The sequence below is a fragment of the Platalea leucorodia genome (genome assembly GCF_965183815.1).
Source record: "Platalea leucorodia genome assembly, chromosome: 6".
NCBI lineage: Eukaryota > Metazoa > Chordata > Aves > Pelecaniformes > Threskiornithidae > Platalea > Platalea leucorodia.
This window is the reverse complement of record NC_138828.1, coordinates 58,935,949-58,946,581: the sequence shown is the minus strand read 5'-3', so window position 1 is coordinate 58,946,581 and position 10,633 is coordinate 58,935,949.

Genomic DNA, 10,633 nt, shown 5'->3' with positions numbered 1-10,633 from the left:
CCCCGCTCACCCCAGGAGAGCCGGCAGCGGTCACAAGCAGAACGAGGGCGGCGCAGAGGGGCACCGGGAGGGAGGACGGGGACCCCCAGCCGCCGGAGGGAGCGCCCCGCAGCACCTGCCCCACCACCGCCGACGGAAGCCGCCGCACAACCCGGAAGCACCTGGCGCGGACCGGAAATAGCTTCGCGGGTGGGCGGTGCCGCGCATGCGCGGGGGCAGCGGCCTCCTTCAGGCGGGTTTTTGGGGCCACCACAGCTGTGCCCCGGGAGGGCGGCGGGGTCCCCTTCTCTCTTGGTGCCCGTTGCGGGGGTAGGGTATGAATGAAGGAGGTGCTCCCTCTGAGTGGAGGGTCTAGGAAGCCCTCTGTGGGTTGGGGTGGGTAAAGGCTGCTGCAAAAGTACTGACCTGCTTTGTAGACTAAACCGGGTTAGGGCCTTTGCATGAGGCTTCTTCTTGGAGCTGCTGTTCTGGGGGAAGCAGGTAGCACACTGAGATCTTAATGAGAAAAGCTCCCCTTTAACTTAAGTGTTCACCTTGAAGCAGCTATGAAAAAGGCTGTTTATAGTTATTCTGAAAACAATAGGAAGGGCATCAGTCTCTTTTGCTTTTTACTTTAAAAATGGTCAAGTAATTTTATAGATGTAGTTAGGCTATAATCTAAACAGCTGTGGTGTGATAGACCTTGCTGTTTGGGAAAGGGTTAATCTCTTAAGGGATGCTTCTGCAGAATTGAGCAGGGAAACTGGGGGCAGAGGGGGAAGTAAGAGAAGCAGCTGTGTGATTCTGAGTATATATGTATGCACATGGTGTAGGCTTCACTGAGATCCTACCACATTAAAAAAACAGGATAAATCTGTTTACTGGGCAGGGGTATAGCTGACTGAGGAAAAGCATAATGATTGAAGGCTAAAGGGCGGGAAGCTAATAAAAGGGGGAGGAGAGGAATAAAAAAAAAATAATCAGGAGTCATACTCACATGAACACAGTAATACATTTTCTGGTAATCTGACTTGAACTACTGCAACATAGTTTAGAAAGATTGAATAATGCTTTGCCAAGGGCATGAAACGTGCATTTGCAAACTCATGAGGAAAATAAATCTTGCTGGAGTCTCCAGGGCTTAGCAGACAACCAATAAAAATATCATTTGTTTCAAAGTCTGCCTTTTCTTGAATTTAACTTTCAAGTATCAGCAACTTAATTTAGCTCATGCCTGTTCCTCCTATAAAGTCTACCTCAGAAATTTTGCCAGGCCCTGAAGAATATTGTTTTCCCTTGCACTGTTTCTTGAGTCATGCTCTGAACCTCTGCTGCTCTCATTGTTTCAGACTATGCTGCAGATTTTCAGATCCTGTGTAACAACCTAAGTTTTGCCTCTTGATTTCTATTCTGTTTTTTCCTACCTACATGGACCATGTGCAATGCTTCAGTGGTGAACTACTGCATATAGCAGAGTCGTTAACGCACATCTTTGGTACTACTACACGCCTAGGTACCTATAGGCCTGAAATCACATCCCCAGAACTGCAGGGGAGATCCTTTTCTTCCCCTGGTGATCCCCATTCTCTGAAATGTAAGCTCAATGTAAGAGACTACTTCATTATTTTCTCATGGTCAAGTATCCATCTGTGCTGCTTTCTTCATCAGGTCCCTGCTGTCTTTCTAGGATTGTCTGTTCCCTTTCTCTGCACCCTTGGTGTTGCCAGCTTGTGCCCCTGAAGGCAGCAACAACGGGCTTCTCTTCTTCCCTAAAACCTTTACTGCTGCCTTAACAAGATACGCGTGAGGCATGCCCGGACGGGTGGTACAGCAAGAACAGCTGTTTGCTTTATCCCCGTTTCCCTTGGCAGAGCAGCGCCGTGCAGCTGTCTCTCAGGCTTCCCATCTCTGTGATCCCATTCCTAGCTCTGCCCTGTAGGTATGACCCCACCATATATTCCTTATCGTACCGTAGCCCGTTGGCTTTGTTCATCACTCTGCACGTGACGTTGCTATAGGAAACTGAGATCTTTCACACAGGTTCTGTGTGTTACCACAACTTGAAAATTCACTGTGTTTATCACTAATGAAAAACTCTTAAAATTCAGATAATAGGCTCCCCCGTGTTGCATATTCTCCAGGAGGTCAGAGAATCTGTGATGTACTGTTCTATGCTCAGTGGAACTTCTTGCACTTTTTCCTGCTGCCTCTAAATTCTGAGCAACCTTCTGTGTCTGTTGCCTTTTAGCAAACTTGGCAACATTATCTGAACTATTTTATTAGACATACTCTCAGACAAATTCCCTGTCTTTTGTGAGCATGTTCAATTCTGCCTCTCCTTGTTAGTATGCTAATGCATAGGGTACGATTTTTCCCAAGTCATTCTTCAGGTTTTCTTTTCTAATTAGTTGATGGAAAATGCTCTATATGCACTGAATGTTGTTGCTAGCAATTGGGCAAAGTCTTAATTCCTTATTAGATTTCATTGAGTAGCATGACTGGAGATTTCTTAAAATCTCACAGTCACAATATTTAAAATCCCAGTGTTTTTCTGTCGCTTTTCAAAACAGTATTTCTGTGATACATTCTTGCAATTTTTTCTTAATGGCCCCTTCTGTTAAGTATTGAATCATTTACTAGTCATGGTGATCTGATTTTTATATGTCTGCTACGATCAGGTGATTTTTGTGTTGCTTTTTTTAAACCTGCAAATCTTTAGGTGTCTAATATCTCTTTCTAAGTGACGAGGAATTTAAACTGGATGTACTTCAATAGTAACCAAGCTGCATCGAGTTTTACCTGAGGAGGGCCACCTGAACTTAAAAGGCTGAATCCCATCCTTTAACAAAGTAGTTATCCCTTCAGATTCCCTCCGTTTTAGTTTGAAGAACAAAGGATACTGCTCAAAGTTGGGTCCTATGAAGGAAAAATTACTCAAATGGATGTTGACATGCAGGAAGGACGCTGAGAAGCCCAAAAGGTTGCAGTGAAGATATTTGCCAAGTAAGACCTTAAATGTAAAGTTGAGAAACAGATAACAGAAGAAAAGGCTTAAAAGAAACCCACACACCAAAAAACCAAGGAAACAAACAAACAAACAAAAAAACACAAAAGAAAGACTACCTCTTTTCCCTTTGCTGAATTAAACTCTGCTGTGTACTGGAAGTGCAAATCAAGAATAAGGATACAAAATAACAGCAACTGAAACCTTTTAGAGGGTCATGACTGTATGGGGAGAAGGAAGAAAACTACAGTGGAGAGAAGTTTCTGTTTTTTTAATTTTCAGAGCTCTGAAATAATATGAAGAGAGTGGTAGTTACCCGAGGACTCCATTTAATGCCACAGGGTCAACAGCCTTCTGTTTTCCTGTGACTAAAGCTGCATTTCTGGTAACTTCATTTGTCTTCTGGACATAAGCCTGCAGGGACTGCATGCACTTGGCAGCTTTGCTTACTGCTCTCAAAGACTGAAGATGGTTTCACATGCTCATGCACCCCTCCCTGTACTTGTCACAGCTTTCTTCAGAGCTTCCTTGGTTAGATCTCACCACGTTTCTACAAGCTGGGGAGTACATGGCATGTGATGTCTTTTGGTTTTCTGTAACAATCCCGTTGGAACTGTTTTCCAGTAAAATAGGACACATAAGATTCTGTGATGCCAGGAACAGCATCTAGCTAGTATTTAGCACCATCTTAATTATCATAGGCAAGGCTTTGAGTCAGTTGATGAAACCATACACAGTAACAGATAAGCACCCTGTGCTTTTGTTTTCCATTCTGTTCTTACTTGCCACGTGTTGGTGCTTCCTACATGGATTCTGGTAGAATCTGTACCAAAACAGACAGTTGCCCAGTACCAGCTGGTTCTGAACCTAAGAGTCGATCACCACAGAGTAACCATTAAAGGTGATGAGGGGAGAGGCTTGTGACTTAAGTATTGTGTCATCAGCCTATTACCTTATTGCTGGTGAACTCTTCAGTTCTTCAAAGCAGAGGTTCAGTGCTGGAGTTTGCTACTCAGTACTACTTCATTTTGTCATGTAGAGAGAGCTGATGCTGATCATTTCCCTGTGCGTGTCTAGAGTGCCAGGATATTTCTCCACAAGCATCTCCTTCAAGCATCTCTGCCTGAACCAGGCAGAGCTGCCTGCTGCATTCTCTCCAGATCAGTCTTTCCCTTGTTACTGATGCGAATGTCAGCTGCCTCATAGTAGGTATGAGCGTGTATATCGATGACTGGCTGTGCCCCTGCAGTGGGCAACATTCTTCATGTACGCAGGGATGTTGTTGAGAGAAATTTCTGACAGTGCTCTCAGCTGTTGTTCAAGCCTGTTCCTTTCAGAGTGCACAGTTTATATGTCCACCATTTCTGTCCTTTCTTATCTCTCCCCCCTCTCCTAATCTGGTCCTCCCCTGGGCTGAACGAGTGAGCCTTTCCAGCCCTTCCAGGAACATGACTGGGCTGAAATGCGTGCAACAGGTAGTCCGCTTGACTTGTCTGGTGTCTTTTGTGAACTGAAGCTTTTCTAAAGGTAGAAATAAGGTACTGAGCACAGTAGAAATAAGGTACCAAGCACAGGGTCCTTTGCAGGCTTAAGACAAAAGTTGTGTCCCTACTTCAAGCTCTATGTGATGGGGAGCCAACTTTTTTTTTTCTCTACAGGGAATCCCTGTTTGGTCTAGTGCTTCATGGAAGTTTTATAAGTGAAGATGATCAATTGTTTGTGAGGTCTTTTTGCAAGGGGTACTGTGATAGCTGTTAAGGAGCAAGCGCGAATGACAAGGGAATTGCATATGGGTGTTTGCTCAGCGTGCTGACTCTTGTCTGCCCAGTTAGGCAGCCTGATGAAAGCGTGGGTGGGCTGATTCACACCATCTGCAGGACCATTGCCAGAATGTGATCTGCTGAGTGATAAGGGGAATAAGACATCTGTCCTGGGTGGTTGAATTCTAGCTAATCTTAAGCATCTCCTTCAGAAAAATGTGAATAGCTTGAATATGGAGGTTTATACAGAGTAAAAGTGGAGTGAGTATACGGATATGGAGTCAGATGAATTGCAGCCCAGGTGGCAGTGTTTGAAAATTTAGCTAGCATTGGTCATTTCAGATTCTTACATGAATAGACTTTCCGTTTTAACTGCACGCATGATGGGAAAATCAATATTCTGATTATCTTTTCTCAGGAAGTCACAACACAGGCACACAGTATGTCTGGAGTCCTGTGTCACAATATACTGCCAGGCAAATAGACAGCTGCTTGCACTTCTCTGCCTCCTCTACCATCATGTTTTGAGAGGGTAGGGAGGTCATGGGAAAGTGCAGAGGAACAGCAGGGATGGACTCTGATATTGACTGCTCCATCTAGAATGCCATATTGCCATCTGCTGCACAAAGCCGGTGAGAAAGCAGCAGAGGTAGTACGTGTTTCTGTAGAGATATTCATGAGAACGGGCACAAAAATATACAGGATACGTTTAATATTCCATCCTATTCCAGCTACGCACAAGGGAAATAAGTTCCCTGTTTTTGCAGCCAGCAAACTTTTTACTAGCTTATACACAGGCCATCCTGTCACAGTCAGCTCAGTGCTTGGGAGTGTTTCTAGGTGTATGTAATTTATATGTATTGAGAAACTCTGTGAGTCCCTAGTGCTCATGAAAATGCTCTCCTTTGACGGTGTTTGTGCAAAACTAAACCAGGATTTAAAGTTTCATGCTAGGCTTTCAAAGATGATGAGAGATAACCAGAAAAATCATGCTCAGTGTTTTTTATTAGTATTTGTAAGGAGAATAATGTTGCATCCCATTTAATATTGCTCCTTTTTTTGAAATCGACTTTGGCTGTTTTTTAGAAAAGCTTGCAAAGTCCGGAGTAGTAAAACAGCTTCAAGAAATGTAGTTTGGACTTATTATATCTCTCTGTATTGAATAAAATTTTCAAATACCATCCTTGGTATTTTTTTTCTTTAAGATTTTTTTTGTTCTGAAAATCTCATTATTCAACAGACTGAATGTGTGCGAAATGAACTGCCCTGCTCACCGGCCCTGGGGCTGGGGGCGCGGGGCGCTGCGCTGCGCGCCGCCACCGCCAGGTGGCAGCAGGGGGCCGCCCACCGGCCGCCGCCGGGCCGGGCCGGGCCGGGCCGAGCCGAGCCGAGCCGAGCCGAGCGGGGCTGGTTTGTCTGGTGTTCTCTCTCCAGATTGAGATGATAATAATCGACTTTATGCTCCTTTTAAAAAAAAAAAATCGTATTTATAAAAAATATAGACTCCAATGAAATGGAATTGATATATGATTTTTTCCAGGTAATTTCTTCCAATATATAGAACCTCATTTTTGGAAACCGATGGTATCCTTCGCTATGTTGGCCATTAGGTAAGGCTAGGCCGAGGTATGGCTTGAGCAGATCAGCAGTGTATTTGCACTCAGTTTGCAGAATGTGCAGCAAACTGCTGATGGATGTTTATCTGGATTGATTTGGTATTTATTGTGCTACCATTTTAACCAGAGGCTTTCTGAATCCGCTTAGCTGTAACAACCCTCTGTCAAGGAGAGCTTAGAAAATGGTTATCCTGCAGTTCAGTTGCTGAAGGTCCTGCCTAGGTCATTATTTCCTGAAAGGGAAGATAATGGTTCTTGCCCCGCCTGGGGATGTTACAAATGAACTGAGAGGACAGTGAAGGCTTGAGCAAGTTCTTCTCCTGGAAGAATTCTTTTTTAATCCCTACAAACAGGAGCGGCTGCCTGTCCCCAGAGGGTGGGCTGTTCTCTGCTGACTGTACCATTTGTGGTTGTGTATGTACCTGCTTCGTGCAGTTCCAGAGACAAAACAGCGGATCTCCGGGTGAGCCCTGAATGCGTAGCTGACTTTTTTTTTTGCAGGATTTTTGTTGTCCTATGAGGACCCAGGGATCTCCTATGGGAATGCAGGGGTGTCCCCATCCTGGGACCAGTCAAAACATCCCACAGACTGTGGCACTGTAAAGTGCTGATCATTCTCATCACCTTGTTAGTATAATTTTGAACTTTGAGAGATACAAATCGTTACAAACTTAAATATTATCTTTAGAAATTTATTTATGTGTCATAAAGCTACCTTAGTCTGTCTGGTTTGAGTGGGCATGTGATGAAACATGGGATGAGAGAGGATATTTGGACATGACAAAGCCTCCAGAAAGTATCTTTTATTGTACCAAAAAGAAATAGTCCATTATTTTATTTGACTCATCTGATTTCTATTGCCACCTCTCAAGCTAAGGGGGTGGTGATCAGCAGGCAGAGGAGTCGAAAGACCTGAGGCCAGAATTGTCCCTGACTCTCTAATACTGCATCCTTTATTTCTTTAACAAAATCCTTGCACAGCCAGGCTTTCCAAATACACACTCTTTTTTTAAGATCTAAAAATATATAGAATGCAACCCATTTACTTCTAAACCTATAAAATCTATTCGTATTCTTCAGGTGGGATAATACTGGCACAAAAGACAGAATATGAAAAAATGTGCATGTCTTAATTCGCTTCAAGGTTAATGCAGTTTGGGAAGGGAAATGAATTTGTGGTTGACATTACCTTTGGCTTTAAAAGTTTTTAGCTGGCACTCAGGGAAGCTTGAAACTATGCCAGGATCTGGCTTAGGTAGGCAGAGCAGGCAGAAAGGATCTACCACCCCAGCATCTCCTGCATCTTCTAGGAGCACAGGGAGGCAAATCACATAGTCACAAAGTAGGAAAGGCAGGAAAGCATGGGCAAATGCTTAAGATGGCTACTGTTTGCTGAGCTCGCGGCACCTGGACTTGTACCCACAGACGATTCAACAAAAAGAGTAACTTCTTTCCCTGCGGGCATGGATGTAAGGGTGGCGTAGGCATGGCCAAACGACTCACCCAAGCAGGGAGTTACAGTATGTCACTGGTCTTTGGTTAAGAGAGTTTGCATACAAGACGTTCTGTGAGTGTGCCTCTCCATGATCAGTGTGCCATCGTTAAAGATCATACTCATTCCACCTTCCTCTCATAGTCTTCCTCTGCTGAGGCTTTACCATGCTTGATGTCCTCCTCTAGCAGGAAGGATAAGGCCTCTCCTAGTCTTGCTTTGAACTATGTAGACAACTGCCAAAGACAGTTTTCAGCCAGTAATTTGTCTAGCTCCATATGAAACTAGTCCCAGGCTTCTGGAGCTGTCACACTGCTTGTTGGCATCAGGTTATTTTCATTCTGTTAGGCAATGTTTATGATGATAGTGCCTCATTTCAGTTAATTTGTGTTACCAGTGATATTGTGCTTTGTGCTGAACTCCTTTCAGAAGTTTCGGGTTGGCTGCTGCCTGTGTTTAGTGGGACAACAGCTAGTATGCGGGGAGACGTTTTCTTCAGGCTGCCCTGGCACTCCCCCAGGACGTTTAGATAATGCAGAAAACAGGGTGCACATTACCTCCTGTAGCTTTCTCTGGTGGGGCAAGGGGTACTTTGAGAGAGTACAGGACATACTCTGGGAGTTGGGATGACCTGCAGGTTTGTAAAATGCTTCAAGAATTTGTAGATCCCGGGCCTGACTTGTGCTGCATACAAAGCTGTGGCAAAGCTCACTCTGTTGTGTTGATCCTGTTCTCATCTTAGGATTTTTACCTTGGAAGGACTGGAGACTGTGCTTGTGGCAATAAGGTTGTGAATAGAAAACAAGGTGGGGCAGTCTCAGGCCAGATCTTAACATGACGTAGACCTGCCCGTATGGATTATTTGGATTAGCGTATTCAGCATTTTCAAAATATTTTCCTCTTTTCACCTGTGCAGAAACAGAGATGTGAATTAAAAAGGGTTCACATTTGTGAGAGAAGACAGCACAAAACTTCCAGAAACATTTCTTGCCATTTGCTTTAAAATTCAATAGATTAAAAAAATAATTTGCCAGTGTGATTCATCTCTAAATTTTATTAGCCGTATTCCTAGAATGACTGTCCTCCTCTAATAGGAATGACCCTGTGTTTCTAATTGCTTGTTGTCATATCTCCACCTCTCTGCTTTATGTACCTCTGGTAAGGTTGTAAAACCTTACCAAGAAATAAAAAAGTATTTTAATACTGTGATATGTATGTGATTCCACAGGGCAAATGAAAGTAGGGAGTGCTCTGAATGTGGATGATGGCTGTAAAGTGTGATTTTTAGCCATTGGTCTGATTTGTGGCCGGAGCTGTTGGAACTTACATGTGGCATGTCAGGCTGCTTGCACTCTGAAATTCAGTCTCATGCCTGTGTTGCTACAACTGACATCTGTTTCGGTAACCTGCAGCCAATGTTCCCCATGAGTTTCTGTAATTGCTGTTGGCAACTGACACAGCCAGATTATGTCTAGGAGTAGATGCTCCTGCTGATTTCAATTTAGCCAAGGCATGAATCCACAAACAAGAATCCACAAACGGTTGGAAGGAGTCAGCTCTTAACTGATTTGCTGATATATAGTAAGAGTGTACTGAGAAGCAATCACACGGACTTTTTTTGCATACAGATGACCACTCTTGCTTAATGAAGGCCTTCTCGGTTCATTCTGGGGATATGTCAAATGCTCTTTGACTAAGAATAAGGAACAGTCGCCTCCATCCTTACAGCTGCTTCCAATTCAAAAACAAATGACACCCACAATGCTAAATTCCTTTTCCCATCATAAAACCTCCTGCTGGGCTAAATGGACCTTTCATTTGACCCAGTACAGCTGTTCTTGTATTCTTATAAAAAAGAAGTTAAAATTTGCCAGCTTGCAAACTTACCTACAGATGGGGAACATTCCTGATGCAGCAGAAGCCAGCTGAGAAGAACATGCTGTTGGCCAATGCTGTCGAAAAACGGCATAAGCTAGAAATAGAAAGAAAACGTGGGAGACTCTAAGAGAAAAGTGAAGATGGGCTTGTGGGAGATAACCACTAGAGAAGAGGAGGTGATATGGAGAAGAAGAATGGTTGTACTGCCTCCAGAATGGAGAACCCATCATGTATGGGTTGGGTGTCATCTCTGTGCACAATGGTCCAAAAAGAAGTTTGTGTCAGTGTTTAAGTTCGATGGCGGCCTCTTACAGATTTTCAGTCATGCACGTGCATTTAATTTGCAAAACCTTTTACCTGTACAAGTTTCATTGTGCTTCTTGTATTAACCCACCTCATCTAGTGAACTTCCCCAAGAAAGATTGCCTAACCTCCTGTTTTTCCAGTTCACCCTTCTGTTTCCTCACCAAAGCCCAAACGTAGTGGTTTCCTTTTCTTCCCTAATTCCCAGTTCAAGTGTCTCCTAGCTCCACCTCTCCTCTGATTCATAGAGCAGCTGGTCTGCATGACCATATTGGTTTGTGGGGCAATGGATGTACACAAGCTACGTATGTCCCTCACTGCAGTGGGAGGGACTCTCGCCCAACCCATTACCTCTGAATCTGGTACTCCTCACTTGAATCCCAGCTGCTGACACCCTGGTAAAGCAGTGTATTTAGGGCAAGCAGCAACTAAACAGATACATATTTCACCACGTAGTCCCTGAGGTTGTTCTGAAAGGCATGGCACTTGCTTGAAGTGTACATCTTTCCTGCATGTCTCTCAAGTTGGGAAACCCCAAACTTTTGGCTTAGAAATTCCTCTGATGATCCTCCTGTGCAGAGGGTCACAAATAAATGTTTTG